The following is a 13872-nucleotide window of genomic DNA, read 5'->3' as shown; positions in this document are numbered from 1 at the left end:
AGGGATACACGGAGATGTGGTCATTTGGGGAAGAACCTCCATCTTAGGGTTGAGGAACAGACATCTAAACTGAGTAAAAAAAAAATATGCTTGGGATGATGTGTGAATGCCTGACATTCACACTCATGGCCTGTCCCTTCCCTCAGCCCAATTTGGAGATCACCAGTAGGGCAAAGGAAAAGCTCCATTCAATTCTCATTGTCCCATCCATAGCTCTGTGACCTCAGGCCAGTCCTTTCCCTTTTCTGGGCCTCAGTTTTCCCACCTGTAAAATGGAGAGTTAAGGTGATCTGGAAGGAACCATTCTGCCTTCAGTTGCCGTGTGTGCACAGAGTAACAAAATTTGATGGGAAAGTTAAGGTCAGAAATGTGCCCTATTCAGATGACAAAACACAGGGTGAGAATGGGTTCTCAAGAACAGAAAATCCCATGTTTTTGCTGGTTTTACCTCGGGGTCTTCCGCCACCTTGCAAGTCACAGGGTCTCCCCATTTTCTAAGCGGTCCCGAGGACGTTGGGGACCTCAGAGTAGGCTGCAAAACAGCTCACTCTTCAACTGTAAGTTCAGCAATTAAAGCTAGAAAACATCTTCTTCTGCTTTGGAGTTAAAACTAGATGAATAGAACTTTTAAAAAAATGTTAATGTGATGAAATGTATAATGAAACGCATGTAACTTTCAAGCCAGGGAGGATCAAATTCTGACTTTCTTGTGTGCAGGTGAAATCTTAGTCACTAATTGTCTGCTCTGTCTAGCCTTCAAAACAATTTTATAGCATTCTGGTTAAAGATCATCTAGGATGCACTGAAGAAGTCAAAGCAGGTTGAGCTCAAAAGTCTATTTAATTCCCAAAGCAAAGACTGAGCTGGAGGTCAGACCTGAGCACACAGGGAGGTCTAGGGCCTGGTCTTTGCTCTCGAGGGACTCCTTGTTTAATGAAAGAAATGCATTATGAAACAAGGCTGCAGGATGGGGCAATGTGGGCAGTGAGAGCAGCCCAGAAGAGGGAGCAACTAATCCGCTGGGGGGAGGGCAGACTAGGGAAATTGTGCTGCTCCTTGAAAGATGAGTAAGGATTCACTGGGAAGTTGAGGAGAGGTGAGGGAGAAATGGCATGTCTTGCAGAGGGTATGGAACAGGAGAATGCACGGATGTTGGGAAAGCACAGTGAAGCCCATGGAGAAGCAAAATCTTATCGTTGGCTGGGACCCTTAGAAGTCATCTATTACAAGCCCATCTAATAAAGGAATCCTCTCCCAAACCCTAAATTATAGCACATCCATCCATCCATCCATCCATCCATCCACCCTTCCATCCTTCTATCTATATATCCATTTATTTATCCATCCATTCATCCATTCCACCCATCAACCATTCATCCATCCACCTACCCATTTATCCATTCATCCTTCCATTCCATTCCATCCATCCATCCATCCGTCCTTCCATTTATCCATCCAGCCAACCACCCACAAGTTATTCACTTAATAAACATTTATCAAAGACATATGCTGTGTCACATACTCTGCTGGGAAGTTACAGATCAGTATGACTCACCCCTGCCTTCCAGGGGTTTACCTTTCAGTTGGCAGGATGGGACATCCATCCATCTATTCAGTTATTTATTTCCTTAATGACCCTGGAGTTCCTGCTGAGTGCCCCATGCTCCTAGACCCTGGAGATGTAGTCCACAGCATGGATGACTTCCAGTTAGCTGGGGAGGCAGTGAGTGAACAGACAAGCAGGGTTCTGTCTTTTGGATGGGAGCTCAGGGTCCAACATGAGGCTGGGGGAGACATTCATGTCTTCATTACAGATTAGAAACACAGTCCTTGCCCCATTGTGTCCTGCTGCAGTCCAAACTGTCTCCCTTTACTGTGATCTCTTTCTCACAGGCCACGATGAAAATATACTTGTGTTTCTGTGACCTTTTATAACCAAAGATGTAAAAAATAAGAAATGTCTAGTTTGGGACACATCCAGGATGTGAACGCAGGGGTCCTGTCTAGAGGAAGGGGGTGGTCTCCCTTCCAGTCTAAATCCCATGATGTGATAACAATGCTGGCATGTCGCTCATGGGACAGGCCATATGGAACTTTTTTGGCACAAAATGCATTGCAGGCTGAAGTTTCCAAAGGGTAGGCAGGTCTTCCAGCAAAGCCAGGAACTACTGAGGATCAGGGATGGTGTCTCCTTCCTCCTTCTTTCTTCATAGCCCTTCTTCCTCCTTCCATTGACAAGATTGTACAAAGCATCTACTCCATGGCCCACGGTACAGTGTGGAAACAGATCCAAGGAATTGGTAAGTGAAAGGAAGAAATTAAGAGGTAGACTGCAGGTGACACTCCCAGCCGTTCAACCACTTTTGGCACTCAGCCTTTTGGCCTGTGTTTGGTGGTGTAATTGAGGATTCAGTTTTGTTACCTCTATCGTGTTTCAACCACGTTCCCCTTTTTCCTTCTGAAAGCTCTGGGGTAGTACATATCAAGGGCTTAATGGTATTGTGATTATTTGATTTGGTCATGTTATTCTCAGCAACTGTACTAAGTATACTCGTCAGCGATTCCTAGAGAGAGGAAGAGTTATATGCTTACAGATGGTCACTCTGACATTTCATTAAATTCTTTTTCCATGATTCCACAAAGCTCTGAGGAGGCCAATAGGAAACATAATAAAATATAAGTAAGCGGAAAAACGTCAAGACCAGAGAGAAGAAAAGGTAGAGCAAGCTGTCCGCACCTGTGTACAAGTATATCATAGAGAAGCAGGCTACACGGTGCCGCACTGAAATCATAAATGTGCGTCTAAGCTTCTCACTAGCCAAAGGGAAAGAAGAAACATAGACACACTGCTTATTATTCATGAAGAGAACTTCCAGCCAATGACATGCATGACGGCCAAACGTTGGAAGCAGCCTCTGTGTTCAATAAAAAAGAAGTGAATGATTGAAAAAGGCTTTGTTCAAATGGAATGTTTATATCCATTTAAAATGAGGGGGTTGACTTTGGTAATAGTAGAAAAACTGTATGTGAGATAATGCTAACTTAAAAAAAATTTCGATTGGAATATAGTTGATTTACAATGTTGTGTTAGTGTCAGGGGTACAGCAAACTGAATCAGTTATACATATACATATATCTACCCTTTATTAAGATTCTTTTCCCATATAGGCCATTACAGAGTACTGAGTAGAGTTCCCTGTGCTATACGGTAGGTTCTTATTAGTTGTCTATTTTATATATAGTAGTTTGCATATGTCAATCCCAATCTCCCAATTTATCCCTTCCCTTCCCCCCAGTAACCATAAGTTTGTTTTCTACATCTGTAACTCTATTTCTGTTTTGTATAAGTTCATTTGTACCCTTTTTTTAAGATTCCACATATAAGCAATATCATAAGATATTTGTCTTTCTCTGTCTGACTTACTTCACTCAGTATGACAATCTCTAGGTCCATCCATGTTGCTGCAAATGACATTATTTCATTCTTTTTTATGGCTGAGTAATATTCCATTGTATATATGTACCACATCTTCTTTATCCATTCCTCTGTCGATGGACACTTAGGTTGCTTTCATGTCCTGGCTATTGTAAATAGTGCTGCAATGAACATTGGGGTGCATGTATCTTTTCGAATTATGGTTTTCTCTGGATATATGCCCAGGAGTGGGATTGCTGGATCATATAGTAGTTCTATGTTTAGTTTTTTAACAAGCGTCCATACTGTTTTCCATAGTGGCTGTACCAATTTACGTTCCCACCAACAGTGTAGGAGGGTTCCCTTTTCTCCACACTCTCTCCAACATTTATTGTTCATAGATTTTTTTGATAATGGCCATTCTGACCAGTGTGAGGTGATATCTCACTGTAGTTTTGATTTGCATTTCTCTAATAGTTAGTGATGATGAGCACCTTTTCATGTGTTTTTGGCCATCTGTACATCTTCTTTGGAGAAATGTCTGTTCAGATCTTCTGCCCTACCTAATGTTAACTCTTAAAAGAATAGAAAATGTTCATATGCTATGATTCCAAATTATCTAGCTAAACGTGTGTGTGGCTATGGAAGTATGTCAGATGTGGCTGCTTCAGGGAGAGCCTCATTTCTCCTACCTTTTCCAGAGTTTCAGGAGGTTAGTGCTATTGCCTTTGCAACTGAAAATATTCAAGTGAATAATGTGTGTCAGAGAGGCTCTAATAAATGTCTCTCCAGTATTTGCTCTCTCTTGGAGCCCTTTGCTCTAGCAGATGATTTTCTAAGACATATAAAGGCTCCATACAGAATTACCATTGGGCAATTTGGAAATGCCTATACATCCCTAAACCTAGCGTGGATCACAACACAAGCAAACTTGCCTTTTTTTTTTTTTATTAATCTCTGACATAATGTCTCTTCTAGAAAATCATCCTCAAGAAACTATAATTCTGTCACAGATTTAACTAAAAAGACGTTCACTGTGCTGGAAATCTAGAAAATGCCCCAAAACACGGGATGAGATAAGTAAGTGATAGAACATCCATGCAATGGAATATTTTTTTCAGGTATCAAAAATAATGCTATTGGATCGACCTAAATGGCACTGCAAAGGTGTTCGTGATGGAATGTTAGGTTTTAAAATAAACACATTACAGGATCTGTTATATACTTGTGATTTTATGAAGACACATATGAGTCAAAACAAGTGCCAGGAGGAAATGCGTGGGAAGGATACTGGTGGCTGGTTCTGGATTACATTTTAGTGGGACCCTTCCGGCTGCATGTGGAGGGCGGACTGTCATGGACAGGAGGTAAAGCAGGTGATGGAGGACAGAAGATAGTAGTATTTTGTTATGGCAGCGTGAGCTGATCGAGACACTATGTCATAGAGTTATGATGAGGATGCAATTAATAACTCTTGTAAACGTGCCTCCATATCCAGTGAGCCAACCACTTGGAAACCTCTGAGCACCTGTAACTGGGCTTATGACTGTCCCCTTTCTTAAAGAGGACCAGAACTTAGACTCTCACCGGAGTCTGACCACTTGTATCCTTCAAGATGTCCAGTTCTCTCTGAATTTCACGATCTACCTCATTTCCAGGTACAACATCACAAAACTGCATGAGCAATTAACTTTTCTCTATGGCTACACCTAAAATGGGGTTCATTATAATGTGATACTTTCATCTGCCATGGATGGCCATTTCTAGGGCTGGCTACAAAAACAATTATTGTCACTCAACAATTCTCTCAACCATGGCCAATGAAAACAAACAAAAAGTTTGTTAAAGACACGTTCTGTTATGTTGTTTGACATCCTTCGAACACAGTAGTTTGATCTCTTGCTCAGCTCTTTGCATCATTCTGAGTTCTCTCTGGTTTGTTTCCTCCAAGGACTCTCATGGATCTGATGCCATGGTGGTTTGTGATTTCGGATTGTGAATTCATCTTTGTGGGTTCCCCCTCTGGGTGAGTCTGATGACTTCTGCTATAAAAACGTCTTTCAGAACACATTACTGGCTGCTTCTGTGGGACCCCAGCAACTTCAGCTGGTCTAGAAAGGGAGTGTAAACCTGGATCCCACACATGCTTGGCCCCAGCACTTTTTTCCACCTAAGGCCCAGAGAGGCCACACACTTCTTTACTACATTCCAGTGGGTATAGTGTTTCTTGTCCTGTTTTTGCCAACAGAGCAGCTCTTCAGAATCCAGGCTTTATATAGAAGGATCCAGTCTACGTGCCCAGCATCACAGGGACTGATGCCAGAACTACAGTCCCTAGTTCCAGGTTCTGTTTGTGGGTCTGCAACCCATGAGCTGTGGAGTCAGTTCTCACCACTCTGGCTTTGATTCCTTTTTCTTTCCAGGATTCCCTTTTTTTTTTTTTATTAGGTACATGCAACTTAATTTTTTTTAAAACTTATAATTGACTTCCAATGTTGTGCTAGTTTCTGGTGTACAGCATAGTGATTCAGTTATACATATATATATATTCTTTTTCATACTCTTTTCCATTATGGTTTATTACAGGAAGGATTCCCTTTCTTTTGGGTTTAGACACACACACACACACACACACAGGCACATGCTATATATAACTATGTACCATATAACTATATACTATTTAACTCTATTGCTACAGTTGTATATATAACTATATAGTTATATACTGTATTTACAATCATATATATATAACTATAAGAGTATACAGAGTTACATATACAAGTTTTATATACAACTATACTTGTATAGTTATATGGTTGTATAACTGTGTAATTACACAACTATATTGTTATATACACACGTTTTATATATGTAGTTATATATGTGTGTGTGTCTGAGTGTGTAACAAGTATTTGTGATATTTTATCCATCTGGAACTCTTATTCCTGATTTCTAGGACTTAGCATTGAGAAATAAACATCTCTTTGGATAAGTCCATATAACTCATCTTGTATTTGAATCATGTAACTTGTTGCATTTCCCTTTTTGCCACAATTGCCAGGAAGCTCCGTGTAAATTTAGTGTTCAACCACAGCATCCACATAGTTTGAGATTTAAAAAAAAATATTCCTCCTTCGATTGCTGTAGTGATGTCGAAAAAAATATTCCTTCTTCTATATTATTTTTGAGTTTCTATTTTGACAGCTTTATTGTATATGTGATCTTATTGTAACCTCTTCAATACTTTTTAGAAGATGGTGAGATAGAGAATTATAAATAAGTAGATAACTCCCTTCACCCCATGGAGCCTTCCCAAGACATTATGCTGAAGCTACTCTTCTTTCCCCCAGACTCCCAAACATGCCTGTCTATGATTGGTCATGATTGCCTTGTGATGGCTCTGGTATTGCCAACTTGTACTGTTTTCAAAATCTCCTGTACTGTTCTTTGTCTTCTTATGAACTTAGAAACTTTTGTGCAGTGGAAAGAATATGGAATTTAGAATTGGATGCACTTGAGACTGATCAGGAATCTCAGCTCTGCTTCTTACCAGCTAAATACCTGGGGTCTGTAGTCTCTTAGCCTCAGTTTCCTTATCTGTAATATGGGGACAAGATCTCTTCACTGCAGAGTTGTGAGGCTCAAATAGTAAAAGGTAGCCAAGGCCCCTGGTACAAGCAAGGTGCCCAACAAAATTCCATTGCTTTCCCTTACCTTTTCTGGTTGTGGTCCCATGTTCCCAGCAAGCCCTGGACCTCACCCCTCACCACTCCAGCCTCTTTGCCCCCTGCCTCCCACCCGTGACGCCCTGCAGTCTGCAGATGACCTGCAGCCTCCGGATCGCCATTGGGATTGGACTCGGGAAGGCTGGCTCCATCACTGCACCCCCCACCATGTGTGTGTCTGGGGGAGCCTTGCCGGGCACAGTCATGGAAACACCCACTTGCCCCAGCCCTGAGTGCCAGGCAGCTGGGCAGGGGGTGGCTGGCATGTGGGGTGGGCGCTTCTCTGGAGGTGGGGCGCTGATCCGGCCTGGCCGGCCCCCGCTCGCAGGAGGGGCCAGAGACCTGGCAGATGGGAGCCGTCACGTTGCACCATCTCCTCTGTCTTCTAGTCTTTCTTATGCTCCCTCCCCTCCCTCTCCCTCCACTTTCTCGTTCTGTCTGTCTGTCTGTCATCACTGAGTCTCACTTGCCTCCGTCTCTCCTTCTGTTCTTTCATCTCTGATCCTTTCCTCCCTCCCCTGCGCTGCACACCCAGTGCACCCACCCTGGCGAGCATCTTCTGGGCAAAGATGCTGTGTGGCACCCACCCAGGTCATCCTGAGGGCTCTAGGGACCAGTGACCCTGTCCAGAGGCTGCTGCCTCTTGGAGAAAGTCCCACAGGCTCCCTGAAGATGTGGAGCCCCCAAAACCTGATTAGTCTGCTGGTTCTCACACTTTAACTAGTAGAAGCATCATGCATGGAGGTTGTATTTAAAATACAGATTTCCAGCTCATGCTGCTTGGAGACTCCGAGTCTGCAGGTCTGGGTCCTGGAATATGCATTTTTTAATTGGAGTAGAGTTGATTTACAATGTTGTGTTAGTTTCAGGTGTACAGCAAAGTGATTCAGTTATACATATACATATATTCATTCTTTTTCAGATTCTTTTCCCATATAGGTTATTATAGAATATTGAGTAGAGTTCCCGGTATACAGTCGGTCCTTTTTGGTTATCTATCTTATATAGTAGTGCGTGTATGTTAATTCCAAGCTCGTGTTTTATCTCTTCCCACCACGTTTCCCCTTTGGTAACCATAAGTTTCTTTTCTAAGTCTGTAAGTCTCTTTCTGTTTTGTAAATAGGTTCATTTGTATCATATTTTAAAAATTAGATTCCACATATAAGTGATATCATATATTTGTCTTTGTCTGTCTGACTTCCTTCACTTAGTATGATCATCTCTAGGTCCATCCATGTTGCTGCAAATGGCGTTATTTCATTCTTTTTTTGTGGCTGAGTAATATGGAGTATGCATTTTAAACATAAATCCTGAGAGATTCTGATGCTGGGTTTTCGGGGAGGTTCACATGCGAGAAGCCCCGTGTGGGTTAAATGAGTGCTAGTCTCCGGAGCTGGTGCGGTCCATTTCAGGCCGATGAGAAGTGAGGGAGAGTCGGCCTTGCCCCCGTCAGCTGGCGCCTCCTGGTTCCACGTTTTTTTCTGAGGCCTCACCCTGGACGGGTCCCGTCACTTCTCAGCCTGCTTCCTTCTGTGCAAACAGGGGTGGATGTACGGTCCTCACAGCACAGTTGGAAGATTGATGAGGTGATGCATGAGGAAGGCTCTGAAGGACTTATATCAGAAAATGATGGATGTATTAAATAAACAACCAGATGAACGATGGCAACCCCAAGTCCACCTCACCTGCCACAGCACATCCCTCAGAGGAAGCCTCCTGCCCCTGTGAACACTGCAAGCTCTTCCCAGACATCTGGCCTTTCTCCACGCTGTCCCCGCCTTCAGGAATACGTGTCCCCTCCCATCCATGTCCTATGGGATGTATGATTCGAGATCCTCTCCTGCCCCGTCTCCTGGACCTCCTGCACCCCAGACCACGTGCTGCTTTCTCACCTATGGGCACATAGGCCCTGGCATGGTCCCCTGTAGCTTTTAGCATCCCGGGTCCTGGAGGGCTATGAGTTGAGGAAGGAGGAAGTGTCCCATTGTGTTCAGTGGGGGGAACATCCACCTGTGTGTGGGGGGGTACAGAACCCTGGGGAATCAGCTACCCTCCCCTCAGAGGCACTGTCAAAGCAGCATGGCAAGGAGGATTTCAGAGCTAGGAACAGGACCACCAGGTAGCTGGTGCCTCTTTTGCCAAGGGGTCTTCTTGTCTGAGCTCCCTTAGATTATAGAACTCTTTGGGGTTCATCTCCAATGTAGCCACTGCCTTCCGTCTGGGTCCCGACAAGAACATCCCTCATGGATCCCTTGGTTTTAACCTTGGAGGGGCTCTGAAGCCAGATGTCTTGGGTTGTAATCCCATTCAGCCTCTTTCCATATGTATGACCACCCGACACCTCAGTTTCCTCATCTGTAACATGTGGGTAATAATGCTACACGCCTCCTTCAGTTGTTGGGATGATTGAATGCGGTACGGCATGCAAAGTGCTCAGCACGGTGCACTGAGTCAACACCCAATAGGCACCAGTGAGTCAGCCAGGATCATTCACACTTCTGCTGGCACAACCTCAAAATCCCAATGACTCAATGTAATGAAGGTTGATTTCTTGTTAATGTCACAGTCCCATAAAGTGAATGATGGGCAGCTTCCTATGGAGAGAGTCAGGGATTCCAGCCCCTTCTGTCTTGTTTTGCTGCCATCTTCTAGAACTGTGCTGTCCAATATGGTAGCTACCAGAAACTATTTAAATTCAAGTGAATTTTAACAATCAATAAAATTAAAAATTCAGGTCCTCAGTTGCACTGGCCACCTTTCAAGGGCTCAGTAGCCACATGTGGCTAGTGGTCATCATATTGGGCAGTACAGACATAGGACATTTCCACCGTCACAGAAAGTTCTGTTGGATGGAGCTGAGCAGAGTCTCCTCGGGGGTCTCTGCTGGATCCTCTGTGCTGAGCCATCAGTACTGGGAAATATGGAGAGTCACACGCAGGTGTCCTACTGGATCAGGACAGGGAGTGGTGAGTATCACTTCTGTCCCCATCCCCTTGGCCAGAAAGCAATGACATGGCCCCAACCTAACTTTAGGGGGGGCTGCGGAGGCTTCAGCATGGCGTTCTAATCCTTCATAGCTGGGTTCAGCGTACCTTCCCCGTTTCATCTCCTTCTATTCCATTTCCTATCCCCACCTCACATGGTCCCGAGGAGTGAGGGTACAGGTTTCTAGGGGCTCTCTCAGAAGAGGGAGGAACCCCCTTTCCTAGAATTCCCCAGCCAACTCTGCCTCACTTCTCATTGGCCTGAAATGGACTGCACGGCTATTTCTGAACCAATTCCTTGGCCAGAAGAAAGCCATGTGCCAACTGGCTTAATCCTGGTTTTCTAAACCAATCAGGGTGGCCAGGGGCGTAGGACTGGGATGCTGGGGGCGCATTTCTACCCTACCCTAGATCTGTAGCTGCTGCCCAGTGCAAGAAAGGTGGAAGGGATGCTGGGGAGAGACCATAAAGCCCTCCAGTTTGCCCTGCTCAGTGCTGGGTGCTCTGCTGGGCACTGGAGGGGCCCATCTGACTTGGGCGTGGCCTCTGCCACCAGGGAGTTCAGAGATGTGTAGGTAATGAGGTTGGAGGACCCGGCACAGATGAGGGTCAGAGCTGGGGCCCTCGGGAAGCTTAGAATTGCACAGAATCTCTAAGCACGTCTTCTGGGGCCTCAGGAACCTTGCTGGTTAATGTTTAGATGCTCTGATTTTTGTGATTTTTAGACAACTGGCCATCTCAGATCCTCCCAAGGAGTGATCGTGCGTCAGCCTGGCTGACACTCATTCCTCTTTGCTTTTGGGTTCTGAGGTCCCTGAGTCCTTCCTCCTCTGCTTCGCCCAGACTAGCAGCCTCACCCTCTACCCTGCCTCAGCTAGGTATTAGCATCCCAGGTAGTTTTTCATATTTTTCCCCCTAATGAATGCAGAGTGCTTTATTTATTTATTTATTTTGTCAGAAGGCGCCCAAGCATTTAGCAGTTACCAATGATCAACAGTACATTTTGCAAACAAGTCATAAATTTTAACAGCAATTTGTCTACGAATTGTGACCTTTTGATGATGTATTTGATTTTTCCCGAGTTGAACTTCTTTGTCATCCAAGTTTGATTCATATTTTAATTTTTTTAAAAGCAAATGGTCTGCATAACACATTGCCACATTGCGCTGATTGCAAATGCTATTTGGGTTGCAGTCAATATTTTTAATTTATGCCATGCAAGATACACCAGGAGCCCCTGGCCCACTTCACCAACAGCTGCAAATCCACACATCTCTGTCCCTGACATTTTATACTCTGTAGTTTTCTTAACGTTATATGGATTTTTTTTAAAAAAGGAAGGATAATTTATGCCAGTGCCTTTTAATGAGGCACCTTTAAGCAGAGATAAAACACTTCCTCACTTCTCCAGATTCCACCCTTTTGGCCTGGGTGTTGCCGATCATTTTCCTATGGAAAATGTTGTTGGCTCTTTGAATCCCCCAACTGGTGCATTACTTTGTGTTAATTACCTCAGGACGAGAGAGGCTCAGAAGCAATCATCTTTGTTTGTTAACACACCCTCGAAGTGCCACCACTCCCCATAAATAAAACATAACTGAGATTACAATGTCATGTTCGCCGGGACTCCAGACCCCGGTAACTGCTCTAGCAGAATGCACAAGGCATCCCCCGGCTTCCACTGCGATGCCATGTGACCAGGATTGCTTTTCATTTCTCAGTCATCTCATGCCCACCAGGCCCTGGCCGTGTCTGCAATTCTGGGATGTTCTTATGCTGGGATGGCTGGCAGGGAGCTGACTTTGTTTCTCCTCTATCTTAAAAGAGTTAAGTACGCAAGGGTATTTTTAGCAGCTTGGAAGGGGCCGGAGGGGACTAGCAGAATGCAAAGCTGGGGTCAGAATTTTGCATTCAAGGATGGTGGGAATATCTGAAGCAACCCACAGAGAGTCATACATTTATTTATTCATGTCAGTGCTTTGTTCAACACACACACAAATAAGAAAAAAGATAAAGAGATGGCTGATAAGAGCAATGTTTAATAATCAGAACAGTATGAATAATACGATTAGGGCAAATTCTGCTTTAAATAAAAGAAGTGAGAATGAAAACACGCAAGACAATTTGAAAGTTTGGCTCCGAGCTTCCTGGCTGTCAAAGAGAAAAGGGATACAATGAGTATAGTCATCAGTGTGAACCCATTGTACTGCTTCAGGGGAAGCAGAGTGTTTCCTGGTACTTTAATCTGAAAGCAGTTTCTCTAATGAATCCTTGCATGGAGTTGTGGTTCTAAGTGTGTGGTCCACCACACACTGGTGGGAAGCAAGGGACTCCTGGAAAGTCACAAACTAATTAGAAATGTACATTCTGAGTCCAGTTCATAGTTGTGAATGATGCACAAGCCCATTTATTGTTGTTGTTATGCATGGCTGATGTTTACTTAGCAATAACTCATTGAGTTATTCAAAGTTAACAAATATAGTTCTCATAAATTAAATTTAGTGCATTACCAGAGTTTACTAAGAACTTTATTTTAGCATTCCATCAAGGAACTTCCTGACACTGATGCAAAATTACAGTAGATCAAATACATAGGTAAAGAGTTGAAATTTCCCTAGTTTTGGGTAGGGACGCTTGGTTATTAGTGAATTATCAGTGTGGTCTTGAATTCAAGTGGTTTTCAATGGTTTCTAGTCTCACATTGGTAAATATACTGGTGGAATAGCTTCTAGGTTTTCATTTTGTTAATCTTTTTTTTTCTTGGTAATTACTTTGGAAAATGGGAATGGGCAGGGTAATGAATTTCAGGATCATTTGCTCCAACTAAGTGGGCCTCAGACAAAAAAGTTGAGCATCACTTATAAAAGGGACCATGATAACCCTCAAGAGGGTATAATAATCCTAAATGCATATGTATATAATAATAGAATTTTATGTTCAGAAAACCTGAAAAAATTAAAAAGAGAAATAGAGAAATCTACAATTACAATTGGAGATTTCATACTCCTTTCTTGATACTTGATAGAACAAATAGAAAATGAAAAAGGATGTAGAAGACATTACTACCAACCAACACTATCACCTCAACCTAATTGACATTTATAGAACACTTCAACAACAAAAGCAAAGTACACATTTTTTTAAAGAACATAAGGAACATTCACTAAGAGAGATAATATCCTGGGCTATAAAAACAAGTCTTAATAAATTTTAGTGGTAAGAACTCATACTAATGTTCTCTGATCACAGTAGGATTAAACTGGAAGTCAATAACAAAAAGAGATCTGGAAAATTCCCAAAATATTTGGAAAGTAAATATCACGCTTAATGATTCATGCATCAAAGAAGAAATCACAAGAAAATTTAAAAAATATTTTGAACTGAATAAAAATGTAAACAAAACATAAAAATTTGTGAGACACAGCTAAAGTAGTGCTTAAAGAGAAATTTACAGCGCTAAATATTTATATAAGAAAATAAGTTACCAAATCAGTGACAATCTTCCACTTTAAGAAACTAGAAAAAATAGAGCAAACTGAACCTCAAGTAATCAGAAAAAAGGAATAAAGATAAGAGCAGAAAGCACTGAAATAGAAAAAAGAAAAACAATAGAGAAAATCAATAAAAACAAAATCTAGTTCTTTGTGAGATCAATAAAATGGATGTCTCTAGCTAGACTGATCAGCAAAAAGAGAGACAACACAAATTATCCATATCAAGAACGAGAGAGTAGGCATCACTACATATC

This window comes from Aethalodelphis obliquidens, unplaced genomic scaffold, assembly GCF_003676395.1.
Source record: "Aethalodelphis obliquidens isolate GAN/ISIS:26980383/991018 unplaced genomic scaffold, ASM367639v1 scaffold21, whole genome shotgun sequence".
In the NCBI taxonomy this organism is placed as follows: domain Eukaryota; kingdom Metazoa; phylum Chordata; class Mammalia; order Artiodactyla; family Delphinidae; genus Aethalodelphis; species Aethalodelphis obliquidens.
This window is presented reverse-complemented; position numbering follows the sequence as displayed.